This window comes from Conger conger, chromosome 19, assembly GCF_963514075.1.
Source record: "Conger conger chromosome 19, fConCon1.1, whole genome shotgun sequence".
Taxonomy (NCBI): Eukaryota; Metazoa; Chordata; class Actinopteri; order Anguilliformes; family Congridae; genus Conger; species Conger conger.
Window position 1 is genome coordinate 4,775,345 of NC_083778.1, and position 13,182 is coordinate 4,788,526.

At 46.8% G+C, this 13,182-nt stretch overlaps 1 long non-coding RNA gene and 1 pseudogene across 1 annotated transcript; one reads left to right on the plus strand and one right to left on the minus strand.

Moving 5' to 3' along the window:
• The first annotated feature begins 2,063 nt into the window (after positions 1–2,063).
• Positions 2,064–5,889, plus strand: LOC133118938 (uncharacterized). Its single transcript, XR_009706455.1, has 3 exons — positions 2,064–2,307; positions 4,292–4,372; positions 4,973–5,889. It is a non-coding gene; the product is annotated as an uncharacterized LOC133118938 (long non-coding RNA).
• A 1,713-nt stretch (positions 5,890–7,602) lies between these two features.
• On the minus strand, positions 7,603–7,775 carry LOC133119431 (U2 spliceosomal RNA; annotated as a pseudogene).
• Between the last annotated feature and the right edge of the window lie 5,407 nt (positions 7,776–13,182).

Here is a 13,182-nt window from a genome sequence, read left to right on the forward strand (position 1 = left end):
ACCAACAGAATATTAGCCAGGTGGTCATAATGTTTTGGCTCATCGTTACAGAAAGCACAACTATAGCTAACATGCATAACTAAGTTGACGCTAAACTTGCTCTTGCATCTCTTATGACTGTTTTATGTTACTGCACTGGGTAACTTGTGGAATGACTGGGTTTGCTTACCGCAGATCGGAGCTTTGCTTTTATCGGTAGCTAGGCTTTATAGGTAAAGTAAATGACAGGGACCGCTTAGCTGGTGGAAGCACAGCTAAGTGATCAGTGTAAGTTGAGTAGCAGCAGAGTGGCATGTTGTCTGCTGATTCCCAGCCCCTGCTCTTCCTTGTTTTCAGTTGCCACCAAGCCGACCATGACCAAGCCGACCGTGACCACACCACCCGTGACCCCTCCGCCTGGTCTGTCTATCCCAGCAGTGGCCTTCCTGGTGGTGGGGGCGCTGTTCTTCCTGCTACTGGTGCTGCTGGTGCTGCTGGGGGTTCTGCTGCTCCAGAACAGAGCTCTGAGGAGAGGTAGGGGCCGGACGGACCACTTGGCGAACAGCTATCTCTCGCCAGCTGACACTCCAGAAGCCTCTTCAGTAGTCAAGTCAACTTCATTATCCCACAATGGGGAAATTAATTTGGCTCCAGCGTGCAACGCAAAAGAAAACGGAAAACAATAACATACAGTATGCAATGAGGACATGCATTCAGTTCCAGCACAAAATGCAAAATAATATATACTACATTGGAAATAAAAAGTATGACTCATGTGTGCTTAATTTCTGGGCTTCAGAGCTCATTGTACAGTTGAATCTGTTGGGATTCCCCTTCAAAGAAACTCAAAAATCCTCAGAATAAGATTGGTGTTTACTTGCCGCTCAGTCAGTTTCTTGGCCACTATAGGCAGGATTGTGTTGAAAACGCTCCCACAATCAGCAATTAAAATTTTTGGGCATCTGGCATGGTGGTGACTGCATCCTCCACACTTCTGATTGGGCGGCAGGCAATATGGGAGTTATCCAGGAACCCAGGCACACCAGAAGGCAACTTCTTTAAAACTAGGTATTTCATGGGTGTGCAAGTGAGAGGTACTGGCCGTCGGCCATTCATGGTAGCTCTGCTGCTCGTGTGCTGAGAGACTCTCTGCTTCTCTCTCTCTGCTCACACAGCCCTTTCTCAGTGGGCCCATCTCCCCGAGCCCGTCTACGAGGAGATCGAGTTCAACCCGGCGAGTGGGGGAACGGACAGCGCCCCCCGGTGGGGTGAGTGAACCTGGCCCATCCTCCTCAGCCTTCACAGTAAAGTCTTAAACCCACTGCGGGAGACCTCTGAGCGTGCGTGGTGTGGGCGGGGTTAGGACTTACCCTCTGTCCCGTTCACAGGGAGTGGCCTATCTGAGGACCCACCCTCTGTCTCATTCACAGGGAGGAGCCTATCTGAGGACTCACCCTCCGGGTATGAAGACGTGGGGGACGGCAAGGGACACTCCCTCTCAGGTAAAGTAGTGGAGGTCTGTGTAGGAGGTGTTGCTGTGCTTCAGGTAAAGTAGCAGAGGTCTGTGTAGGAGGTGCTGCTGTGCTTCAGGTAAAGTAGCGGAGGTCTATGTAGGAGGTGTTACTGTGGTCAAGGTAAAGTAGTGGAGGTCTGTGTAGGAGGTATTGCTGTGCTTCAGGTAAAGTAGTGGAGGTCTGTGTAGGAGGTGTTACTGTGGTCCAGGTAAAGTAGCGGAGGTGTGTGTAGGAGGTGCTGCTGTGGTCCAGGTAAAGTAGCGGAGGTCTGTGTAGGATTTTTGCGAGGGGTGGAGAGTGAGGCATATTGTCACACTTTTCACTTTCTTGTGTATTGGCACAATACATGACAAAGGAATAAATGTCACACCAAATGAAAGTCTCAGGCACGTATTTTGTATTCAATGCATCTCATCTATTTCTGTACAGAGTTATATACCGTTAAGTAGGGTGTCACACTGTGTTGTCACACTAAGTGGCCTAAAATGTCACATGGGATTTTTCAGCAAATAAGAACATAACCAAGTCATTCTGAATATTTTTTGGTTTTCCATTTAAAATTCAAATCCAAATATAACTTCATAAAAGTGGGGCCAGATCTGGCAGGTGCTTTGCAAGCATGATCTTTGGTACCCCCATTATTGTCAGGGAAGAACCTCTGTGACCCCACTGTCCTGCTGTTTGAGAGTCCTGAGATTAAGCCACAAGTCCCCACTAGTCTCCTTGCTTCCAGGGGACCTGGTGCCGGAGGACACGGCAGAGAACTACGATGATGTCACCACTGCTGCGGATGCGCATCCAGACAGTGTGGCTGGTGAGTGTTTTCATTGGCCGGGGCGATTTATATTTATATATATATCTATATTTATATATATATTTGACAGATAGAAATCAGTCAAATAACATACTGTAAAAAACAAACACTTGTGTGACCAGCGACCACACTCCCGTCCAGATCCCCAGACTGCTAACTCTCATGGCAATCTGTGACAGAGGCAATACACCTCATTCGATACACTGGACTCGCATGGATTATTGGTACATTTCAAAATAAGTAACGTCAAACAACAAACAAGAAAGCGGGTGACATCTATCCATCACCCACACTCACAATCAGCCAAAAGTAGCCGGCTAGGCTACCAACCACTCGGGTTACAATAAACTACAATAAGCTACCATTTTAGGAGCTACACATTTATTCATTAACATGATCATTAAAACACTGTACTTACAGGTATGATTGATTTCTTTAACAACCCCGACCGGAGAATGCAGTAAGTCTGACCCTGATAGGAAGCTGACTCCATACAGTGCCGCCATTCATGCTTTGAAATGTTTGGGGCGTTATGGGTCAATTCAGTGCAGTAATCCTGCTTTGTGAAATACCACCAGTTCAAATTGCTTGTACATCAGATACTGTAGCTAAAATGGTATGCTATGCTATACATGCATGTAGCAGCAACAGCAATAAGCCAACAGAGCCCACCAAGATGAACGTTGTAGTAGACCAACGGTTAGATTAATGAACACAAATGATAAATGATGTTAAAGGTACAATAGGTAATTTCGGACTTCTAACGGTCAAGAGAGCAATTTCAGCAGCAGACACCCTCAAACCACAACATGCGTTGTTTTGGAAAGTTAACAGTGACAAGCGCGACAGAGCTCTAGTAAGAAAATGTTTGGGCGGACAGGTGACTTTATGAAATTATGTACTGCACAACACTATTTATACGTTTTGTCTTTTTGAAGTTTTAACTTTAGCTAACCGACTATATTAGGAGCAAGCAACTTTTTTGGCTATGGAACTAGCTGGCTATATAACTAAGATAGGCGTGTACCACCAACGATGTAACTGCAACTTAGTTTGAGACAAATAAAGGTTTCGCTAAACACGCATGATTGAACACGTTAAGAGTTCAAATGAACGTGTAGCTGTCCAAATTGCACTCCAGACAAGCGATCACTGAAACTCTGTATACTACTTGTAGCACTGTAAGTATTTACAGATAGCTAGGACCAGAGTCTAGGTTCGGATGAGCAGTTTATAACTAGAGGAATAACAGACCACAGACTAAGGGATAAGTTTGAACTGCCGGCTTATTTATATAGAACAGTTAGTAGTAGACATACGCATAAGTTGGTACCAAATCACATATTTCATGCACACACACAGATTTTTGCATGTAAATCGCTTGAAACCATCCAACATAAAACCAAATTTTATGTTATGAGCATTTCTCCCTATTTCACCTCACTCGAGTTTGATTTAAAACTATTTGGTTCAAAAGGAAATCTTTAAATTGTTACTAGCTTCTCGTTTCTCTTTGAGCTAACTCAGACTTTAGTTCTCGCTTTATCTCAGTTAGGCCTATTGAGTTCTACTTTAGTTCTACTTTCTCATTTGTTTACTTTAACCAGTACATAAGATAAGTTTAGAATGTACTGTTATGATCCCTGCTAGGGACAGGGAACTATAAGAAATACTTAAATAAAGCAAGGGCAAGAAAACGGCAGACAACGGAGGATAACTTTCAAAATAATCAATAGTTTATTATCATTACAAAAAAAAAGTATTCAAAACGAAAGATCAAAAAGAAGCCAGAAGGCGGCAACGAAGCCGCCCAATTCCTCATCACCTACCAAAGTTTAAATATGGGCTCATTTAGACTGTGAAAGGTATCTCCACAGTGATAGTCAGTGTTATCCAGTGCTCTGCACACACAGCTAGCCCCAGTGTTATTCAGTGCTGCTATGTGAGAGACCTGAGATGAAGCCGCAAGTCTCCTTGCTTCCAGGGGACCTGTTGACAGAGGACATGGCAGAGAACTACGATGATGTCATCACTGCTGCGGATGCGCATCCAGACAGTGTGGCAGGTGAGTGTTTTCATTGTCCGGGGTGATTATTCACCATTTTCTCCTCATGAATGCATCCGTTTGCATTCATTATGATGTATTGTCATAATGAGTGGTATGTGGTAAGCCTGTAGAACAGGCCATTCAGCTCAGCAATAATAGATTTTTCCTAGCAATTGTACCTAATGCTTAGTTTACCTAAAAATATTTTACTGAAATCATTTGATTACATACAACAGTTCCTGGGTGCAGTGTAGTCCACCACTCTAACCAGCGAAGCCCATATGACCATTTTCAGTGCTCTACAGTGTTCCCAGTTTAACCAGCTGTGTCGGATGTCGGAGCGAAACACAACCTCTGTCACATCGCATCGCATCGCATCGCATCGCATCGCATCTAGCAGATGCTCTTATCCAGAGCGATGTACAGTTGATTCGACTAAGCAGGAGACAGTCCTCCCCTGGAGCAATGCAGGGTTAAGGGCCTCGCTCAAGGGCCCAACAGCTGTGTGGATCTTCTGCTCAGGCGGTTTCTTTGTCTGACTATGGCCGTGTGATTTTCATTATTAATGTTACGTTTACATTCTGCATTTTGATAAGTTCGTGATTCCATTTCCTCCAGCTGCCAGTGGGATGGACTATGATGATGTGGGGGTGGAGCCACCTGAAATAGGAGGAGCATTTTGAGATTTTGTCTGAGGAAGCGTCTGCCCACCTGTTTGGATCGCACAGCATACATGCAACAAGGAAAATGTTTCACTATAAAACCACATCCTCGTAGGTCAATGAGTAATTCACCTGAAATTATTGACAGTAGGTTCCTAAGCTTGTTCATAAATCAGGACATTGAAAGTGTTGGTACACATTGGATATAACAGCTTGTCTGGTGATGATGTGATTAAATATGGGGAAATTAATAGCATTTTTAGGTATGTAAGAATGAAAACAATGAGCTATAGCCTGTGTGGGCCTTTGCTTTATATATGTGTGTATTTCCATCAAACCCTTTCAGTTGTGGCTGTGTTCATCATGTGTGGGTCAGAGCTGTCCATGTCGGCTCTCTGATTGACACATGGATGTGTTATCAGCCAGACAGCACTGATCCAGCATCCCAACTCTCCTTGCTCCTCTGCAAGATCACATTTTTAAACTCTCCTTTCTCCTCTGCATGATCACATTTGATGAAGATGATTGTATTGCACATAGCTAATGAGTTTCTTGCACTGGCTGCCTTGTTACTTTTCAAAACTATGTCATACTACTGGCATTACTACTGTTTTGTGTGTGCATTTACAAATCTTGTCCAAGTGATAAAAATATTTTCAATAACAGAAATAGACATTTTTACTACCTTTTTATACCATAGTTTTAGATATTTGGATTCTATATTTCTTGAAGCTTTTGAATGACAGCATTTCATGAAAGTGAAATATTTTGTTTTGCTAAAATGATCACAATGTATTTCTTTGCCTGAGCAATACTAGTCTTTTAACAGCTGCACCTCAATATGATATTTTCAAATAAAGGCTTATAGACACATTGATCTTTTTTTCTATTTTATTATAGGTCACTATATGTTTGGCACTTCCATTCTGACCATCAATAACTCCCCCGTTTTAAATTAAACATATACTTTGCAATCGACTGAAAATGAGCAAATTTCCAGTGGTGGGGGGAAAAAAAAAGCCAGTCCACCTAGGGGGATGAATTTGTAGCTCCAGGATGTGTTGAAGCAAAGGCTGGACCAGGGAGGAGCAGGGGCCACTTAGAGAGGGGTCCTGGGGGGTGATTTGAGTGGTCCATGAGCTTCGGGGGATCGGGGGAGTGGCAGGAAAGAGAAACAAAGGAGGATGTTTGGCACTAAAATGTATTACTACATATAGAATAAGATTTCCTTCTGCACAGAACAGAACTCATGTACCACACAAACCTACCAGGTGACTAAGGTTGTAGCTAACCCCACTGGCACCATTAAGGCCTACTCACTGCCAGTGATGTGGATTTCTAAGTAACCACTGGCCTCATCTAGCACCCATCCCCAGAACCACCCCACAAAGCAATAACTGATTATAAGCCAGATTGTGAAGGTACGTTTTTAATCTTGATTTAAATATTGAGACTGCGTATGACTTCCCTACACATTTTGGAAGGGTGTCCCACAGTAGTGGGGCTCTGTATCAGAAAGCTCTACCACCCGTCAGTTTTTCTGATATTTTTGGGACTACCAGTTGGCCTGCATCTGCAAAACGGAGTGGCCTTGTGGGTAAAAGCAGGTTAGTTAGGTAAACTGGTGCAAGACCATGCAGAGCTTTAGAAGTCAGAGGCAGGAACTTGAGATCTATCCAATACTTGATTGGTAGCCGGTTCGGGGAAGCTAGCATTGGAGTGATATGTTCATACTTCTTAATCGTTAGGAGATTCTTTAGTGTGGCATTTGGGCAGCCAGATAGCAGGTTACTACTAACTTGCTAACATTTTCACATTTTTTCTGAACTTATCACGAAATTGGCTGAAGTTAACACTAGACAGATTTTCCTGTCACAATGATTACCTAATCGCTATTTCTGACACTTAGGTTAAGTAAGCAGCAGCTATTTATCGGCGCTCCACCGGAAGTGCACCAAACAGTTGACAACATTTCAAAATCCAATAGCAAGCTATTTGTTTTTAGAAATTCTGGTACGCATCCTGTTCCTCAGGATGTGAAAATGATTTTAAGCATGTTATCGCCTGGCTGTGGCCTCTGGCGTGACTCTGGATGGATGGGGGGCTAAAAATGAAAAGTTTAAGTCTATCAGTAACTCATGCTCCAGCATTGCATTTGAAAATATGCCATTTGATTCTATGCCATTTGATTCAACGCACCTTATAATACACTTTTCAGGATGGCTGGCACCTGTGTGAACTGAAGCCGTGACCATGGTAACCATGGAGGTGTTCGTGCCATGTGCTACCAGTTGAGCTACAAGACTACAGTATAGGCTCCTACTCAGTAAAACAATGAAACCAAGCCTTGCTATAGTAGATGCACCAGAAGAGAAATCTCCATAACTGGACCATACCGAACGTATGCCACATCTGTCATCTCAGTTTACACTTTGAAAGAAAAGACACCTCCAAAACTGCTTTCTAATAAAAATGGGGCAAACAACACCACATATTTTACCCGATTTGCAACACACAAGTACAACTTGCATATTTATTTATTTTTTAAAAAGGAACGGGGTTCCTCTCCAACCTTTACAGCAATTGGAGAGACGCACCATTCTAGAATCCACTACAATACTTGGATACTCAATGCTTGGAGTGGATGGAGCAAGTTTCTTCTCCGACTCCCTGTTCCAAAAATCTGTTACATGTTTAGACCCCTGATAGAGGAGGTATCAGATATTAAACTGATAAGAACAGATTTTGTTTTGAAATGTCTTTATTAACAGTCAACGGATGTATACATTTATACATTTCCAACCCAAAGTACATAGAAATATAAATCATATACATTCCTAACAAAAAATAACCATAAACACTGGCCAAAAGAAGTCTTTAATTCAAACAGACGACATCCCAAAAAATACTACATGGCACCACCTAGTGGCACCATAACAAACCAGTCCCGATAAACAACTTCTCAGCACATTTACCTTCCATATTTCACATACGTATTGTAAGCTATTTTGTGTTTAGATTATGGCCTTAGAAAGAGGAACAGAGTAATTGGGGCAATATTATATTGCTTCTAAGAATGCTGATGTCCTCTGAAATCAGTCACACTGGTACCCTAATCTAGGCCTCCGATCTATGGGCCAGACCTCCTGTAGAGTTTGTGATTGAGACACCATTACGTTACATTACATTAATGGCATTTGGCAGACGCTCTTAAGCAGGGGACAATCCTCCCCTGGAGCAATGGAGGGTTAAGGGCCTTGCTCAAGGGCCCAACCGCTGTGTGGATCTTATTGTGGGTACACTGGGATTAGAACCCCCAACCTTGCGTGTCCCAGTAATTTACCTTAACCACTACGCTACAGGCTGCGCCGTTATCTGATTATCACACCACTATCAGAGCAGGGGCCTGCCAGAATTCCCTGCCCACCACTTTGAATGCAATCTGTAACATTCATCATGAAATCATTGATTGAGTGTCTATATACGCATAAATATTCTACCTGTTTCAATTGTCTAAGCATAGTCAAATTCAGGTAGCCTATGAACCTTATTCAGTACAATTAAATGTAGGCTATGTTCACAACAGTGTTCTTTAATATTTACTATTTACTTTAATTCACCTTTAAATTTGCTCACATAACTATTAAGCACTTCAGGTGTTATTCCATGAGCACAATATTTGGCACTAAAATGAAACTATATTTTCCTACTCATTCTAACAATTGACCTTAGTTTTTGTGAAATGCATTGTACCAGTCTAGGGTCAGTTAAACACTCGCTGCTTCCCAGTCAGTGTGTGTGAGATGGAGAATAGGCTACAGGTTATGCGATTATCTAATCAGCCAATTGTGTGGCAGCAGTGCAAGGCATACAATCATGTAAATACGGGTCAGGAGCTTCAGTTAATGTTCAATTTTTTTCCAAATTCGGATGCTTGATGTGATCTAAGTGACTTTGAATGTGGAATGATTGTTGGTGCCAGACAGGGTGGTTTCTCAGAAACTGCTGATATCCTGTGATTTTCATGCACAACAGTCTCTAGAGTTTGCTGAGAGTGGTGTGAGAAGGGGGAATTTTAATTACAAACTGTACATTGACACGAGAGAGACTGGATATGGTATGTGTCCCTCCCCCCCTCTTGGCCCATCCCTTCCTTTTCCACTTTCTCCCCCCTTACAGACTCTGATGTTTCTCCTCCTGCTCTCCCACCGCCTACAACCTGTGCCCTTGACCCTATCCCCTGTTCTCTCCTCCAGACTATCACACCTGACATTCTCCCATTTGTCACCTCCCTTATTAACTCCTCCCTGTCTTCTGGCTGTTTTCCTTCATCCTCCAAGAGGGCCCACATCACCCCGCTGCTAAAAAAGCCTACTCTGGATCCCTCCATCATCCAGAACTACCGCCCGGTATCTCTTCTTCCTTTTCTATCTATAACCATAGAACGAGCTGCTTCTAGTCAACTTTCTTCTTTCTTTTCTAACAACAACCTGCTAGACCCCCATCAGTCTGCCACTCGACAGAGACCGCGCTCCTCTCCATCAGTGAGTCGTTCCATGCCGCACGTGCAGCCTCCCTCTCCTCTGTCCTCATTCTTCTAGATCTCTCTGCTGCCTTCGACACTGTGGATCACTCCATCCTCCTGTCGTCCCTGTCAGCAACGGGGATCTGTGGCACAGCCCTGGACTGGATTGAGTCCTACCTCTCTGATCGCTCCTTCCAGGTTGCCTGGGCTGGTACGGTATCGACGCCTTGGCCCCTTGCCACAGGAGTTCCCCAGGGCTCAGTCCTAGGCCCGCTTCTTTTTTCTCTTTACACTCGTTCCCTTGGCTCTGTGATCACTGCACATGGGCTATCCTACCACTGCTATGCGGACGATACCCAACTCTTCATCTCGTTCCCACCATCTGATACACAAGTTTCAGCCCATATCTCTGCTTGCCTGAGTGACATCCAGAGCTGGATGGACAACCACCATCTAAAGCTCAACCCAGGTAAGACTGAAATGATATTCATCCCTGCCATTACCTCTCCCCATCTGGATCTCTCCATTTCCCTAAGTGGTTCCACACTGACGCCATCACCCTGTGCAAGGAACCTCGATGTGGTGATGGACAGCAGACTGTTCCTCTCCGAGAACATTACGGCAGTGACCTGGTCATGCAGGTTCTTCCTATACAACATAGAGAATCCGCCCCTTTCTCACCCCCTACTCGACCCAGCTCCTGGTCCAAGCGATGGTTCTGTCCCGCCTGGACTACTGCAACTTCCTCTTGGCTGGCCTCTCAGCATCCGCCATCCGACCCCTCCAACTTATCAAGAATGCAGCAGCTTGTCTGGTCTTCAACCTTCCCAAATACTCACATCACCCCCCTGCTTACTTCCTTCCACTGGCTGCCTGTCATGGCTCACATCAAATTCAAAACATTGGTGCTAGCCTTCCAAGCAGTTAAGGGATCATCAGACCCTACACCCCTGCCAGACCTCTTCGTTCGGCCTCCACTGGCCGCTTGGCACCTCCCCCTGTCTGAACTTCCACCTCACGCTCACGACTACTGTCTGTTCTGGCTCCACGGTGGTGGAATGAACTCCCCGTTGAGGTCAGAACTGTAGAATCTATAAATCAATGCAGCAACTAATCTGTAACTCAATAGAGTATCTAATCTATAAATCGATACAACACTGTTACTTATTTGCTTGATCTGTTCAGTGAATTCTTGAGAACCTTCAGCTTCTGCCATGAACCTCAACCTCGAGTTCAGTCAATTGCAATAGCGCCACAAGGCCACCAGATGGCGGAATGCATCCACTTTGTGTTTCAAGTTTGACCCACAGATCTGACAATGGTACTTTTGGCTATTTCCAGCTTCTGGTATGGTGCATGGTTTATTTTTTTAAATCTATTTAGCATGAGGATGGAGCTGTTGCTACGTCCCTCAGGTGTCTAGGGGTAGGAGGGAGTGCGTAACATATGTTAATGGGTGTTCAGCGTGTTTGCTGTAAATAATGGAAGCCACACAAGTAGTAAGGTGCTAAATGGTGTATATTACACAAAGTGCAAGTGCTATTTACAAAAGTATTTACAGTACAAATACATTTAGGTCACAGGTCCAAGGATGTTGCCAAATAGAATAAACAAACAAAACCAAACCAGGCTAGAACCAAAGATAAGCTGACTAACTTATTAAGCAACAAACAAAAGCCTATCTGACTATTCTAACAAAACATAAATTACACAAGTGGTAATCACTCCTTTCCTAATGTGTCTAATACACAAATTCTACCTCTGTGTAGCAATGGTGTATAGAGGCCTCTGTCTTACCTGCCCCAGGGCCTGGACTATACACACAACCACACACACATATACTGTGGCGACCCGCTGGTAGAGAGAGGCAGGCAGGCAGGCAATCCTGCGAAAGGGCACATCTATGATGGGGAGGGGTATCAGGGGGTTGCGATATGTTACCTTCGGGCTGTGCAGTTGGCACGTCGCACACTGCCGGCAGTAATCCTCTACAGCCCTCTTGACGCCCGGCCAGTAGAAGTGGGCCATAATCCGCTCCTGCGTCTTCTCGCGCCCCAGGTGCGCCCCCAACAGGTGGGTGTGGGCAAGATATAGTACCTTGGAGGTGTGAGTCTGGGGTATCAGCAGCTGCTCCACCTTCTCATCGTTGATCCTGCAGACACGATACAGGAAGCCATTCTGCACGTGGAAATAGGGTAAGGCCGGTCTACTCACCCCGTCTTGTGGGACGCCCTCGATATATACTGCCGCCTTCCAGGCCTGGGCAAGGTTGGGGTCTTGTAGTTGGGCGGCGCCAAACTCGGTTGGGGCCCTTTCTGTCTCGGGTTGGAACTCCGACAATTCCCCGGTGCTGCTGGATCCGGGCCCCAGGGGTTGCTGGGGGGTCGGGCCCTCCTGGGCGGTGTCCGTGGTCCCCGTGTGGGGTCGCGCGGTGGGTCGTCTCCTCGGGGGTGGTGGTCTCCTCTCCGTCACTCTCCCCAGACGGGGCAACCCAGACCGGGTGGGGCCCCCGGTGACCCCGACGGCGGGGTGGGGGGTTGGCAGCGGCCCTCCCCGGTGTAGGCCTCTCATCCCAGTAGCTCCGGAACAGCGGGCAATCTCGCCCCAACAGCACGGCCACCGGCAAGTTTTCCACCACGCCCACCTTCCCTGTGAATTGCCGCCTAGGGGTGGTTATTGTTACCTCGGCGGTGGGGTAGTGCCGCACATCGCCATGTATACAGGTGACGGCGATCGTTTCCCTGCGACTCTCTCCGGCTAGGGTGGGTCTCACCAGCGTTATGGCGCTCCCGGAGTCCAGCAGGGCCTCTGCGTCTTGGCCCCCGATCCTGATGGGTAGTCTCGGGGCTGCCGTGCCCTGGTGGGCCCAGCAGGTGGTGAGGTAGTGGCAGGGTCTGCCACTCTCGGGAGCGGTGGCCATGGACTCCTCCCTGCCGGGGCAGTCCCGGCTTAGATGGCCCTCCTGGCCGCAGGAGAAGCACCGCCTCATCTCCCTCCTCCGGCCCATCTCTGTCCGGGCGTCCTCCTTCCACTGGGGTCTGGTCCGAGGCTCCGGTCGGACCGCCGCAGGAGGTCTTCGGGGGCTGTCCGATCTCGTCGCTCGGATCATCTCCTGGGCCACCTGGTGGTTCTCGAGGAGGTTGACGAGGCCATCAATGGTCCGGGGCCCCTGTTGGGCCACGTACTTTTTGAGTTCTGGTGCCAGGCTCCGGGCACAGCGGTCCAGCACCACCTGGTCGAGGAGGGCCAGTCCGTCGCCCTCCACTAGCCAGCTCTTGGTCAACCGCCCCAGGGCCATCACCTGGTCCCTCGCCGGGAGGGCGGGGTCGTAGGTCCACTGATGGAACCTCTGTGCCCGGGCTGGCAGGCTGTACCCATACTGGGCTAGGATGGTAGCCTTCAGGGTGGGGTAGACATGGGCCTCGGCAGGGGGTAGGCCTCGGTGAGCCTTCTGGGCCTCCCCACTGAGGAATGGTGCCAGGATGGAGCCCCAGGCTTCGTGGGGCCATTTCTCTAAGTGGGCCGTCCGCTCAAAGGTCTCCAGGTAGGCCTCGACCTCGTCGTCCGGCGTTTGCTTTAGTAGCACATCCTTGGGGGCTCTGGCGGGGGTCACTGGCCCCGTCTTCTGGCACAGTTCTGCC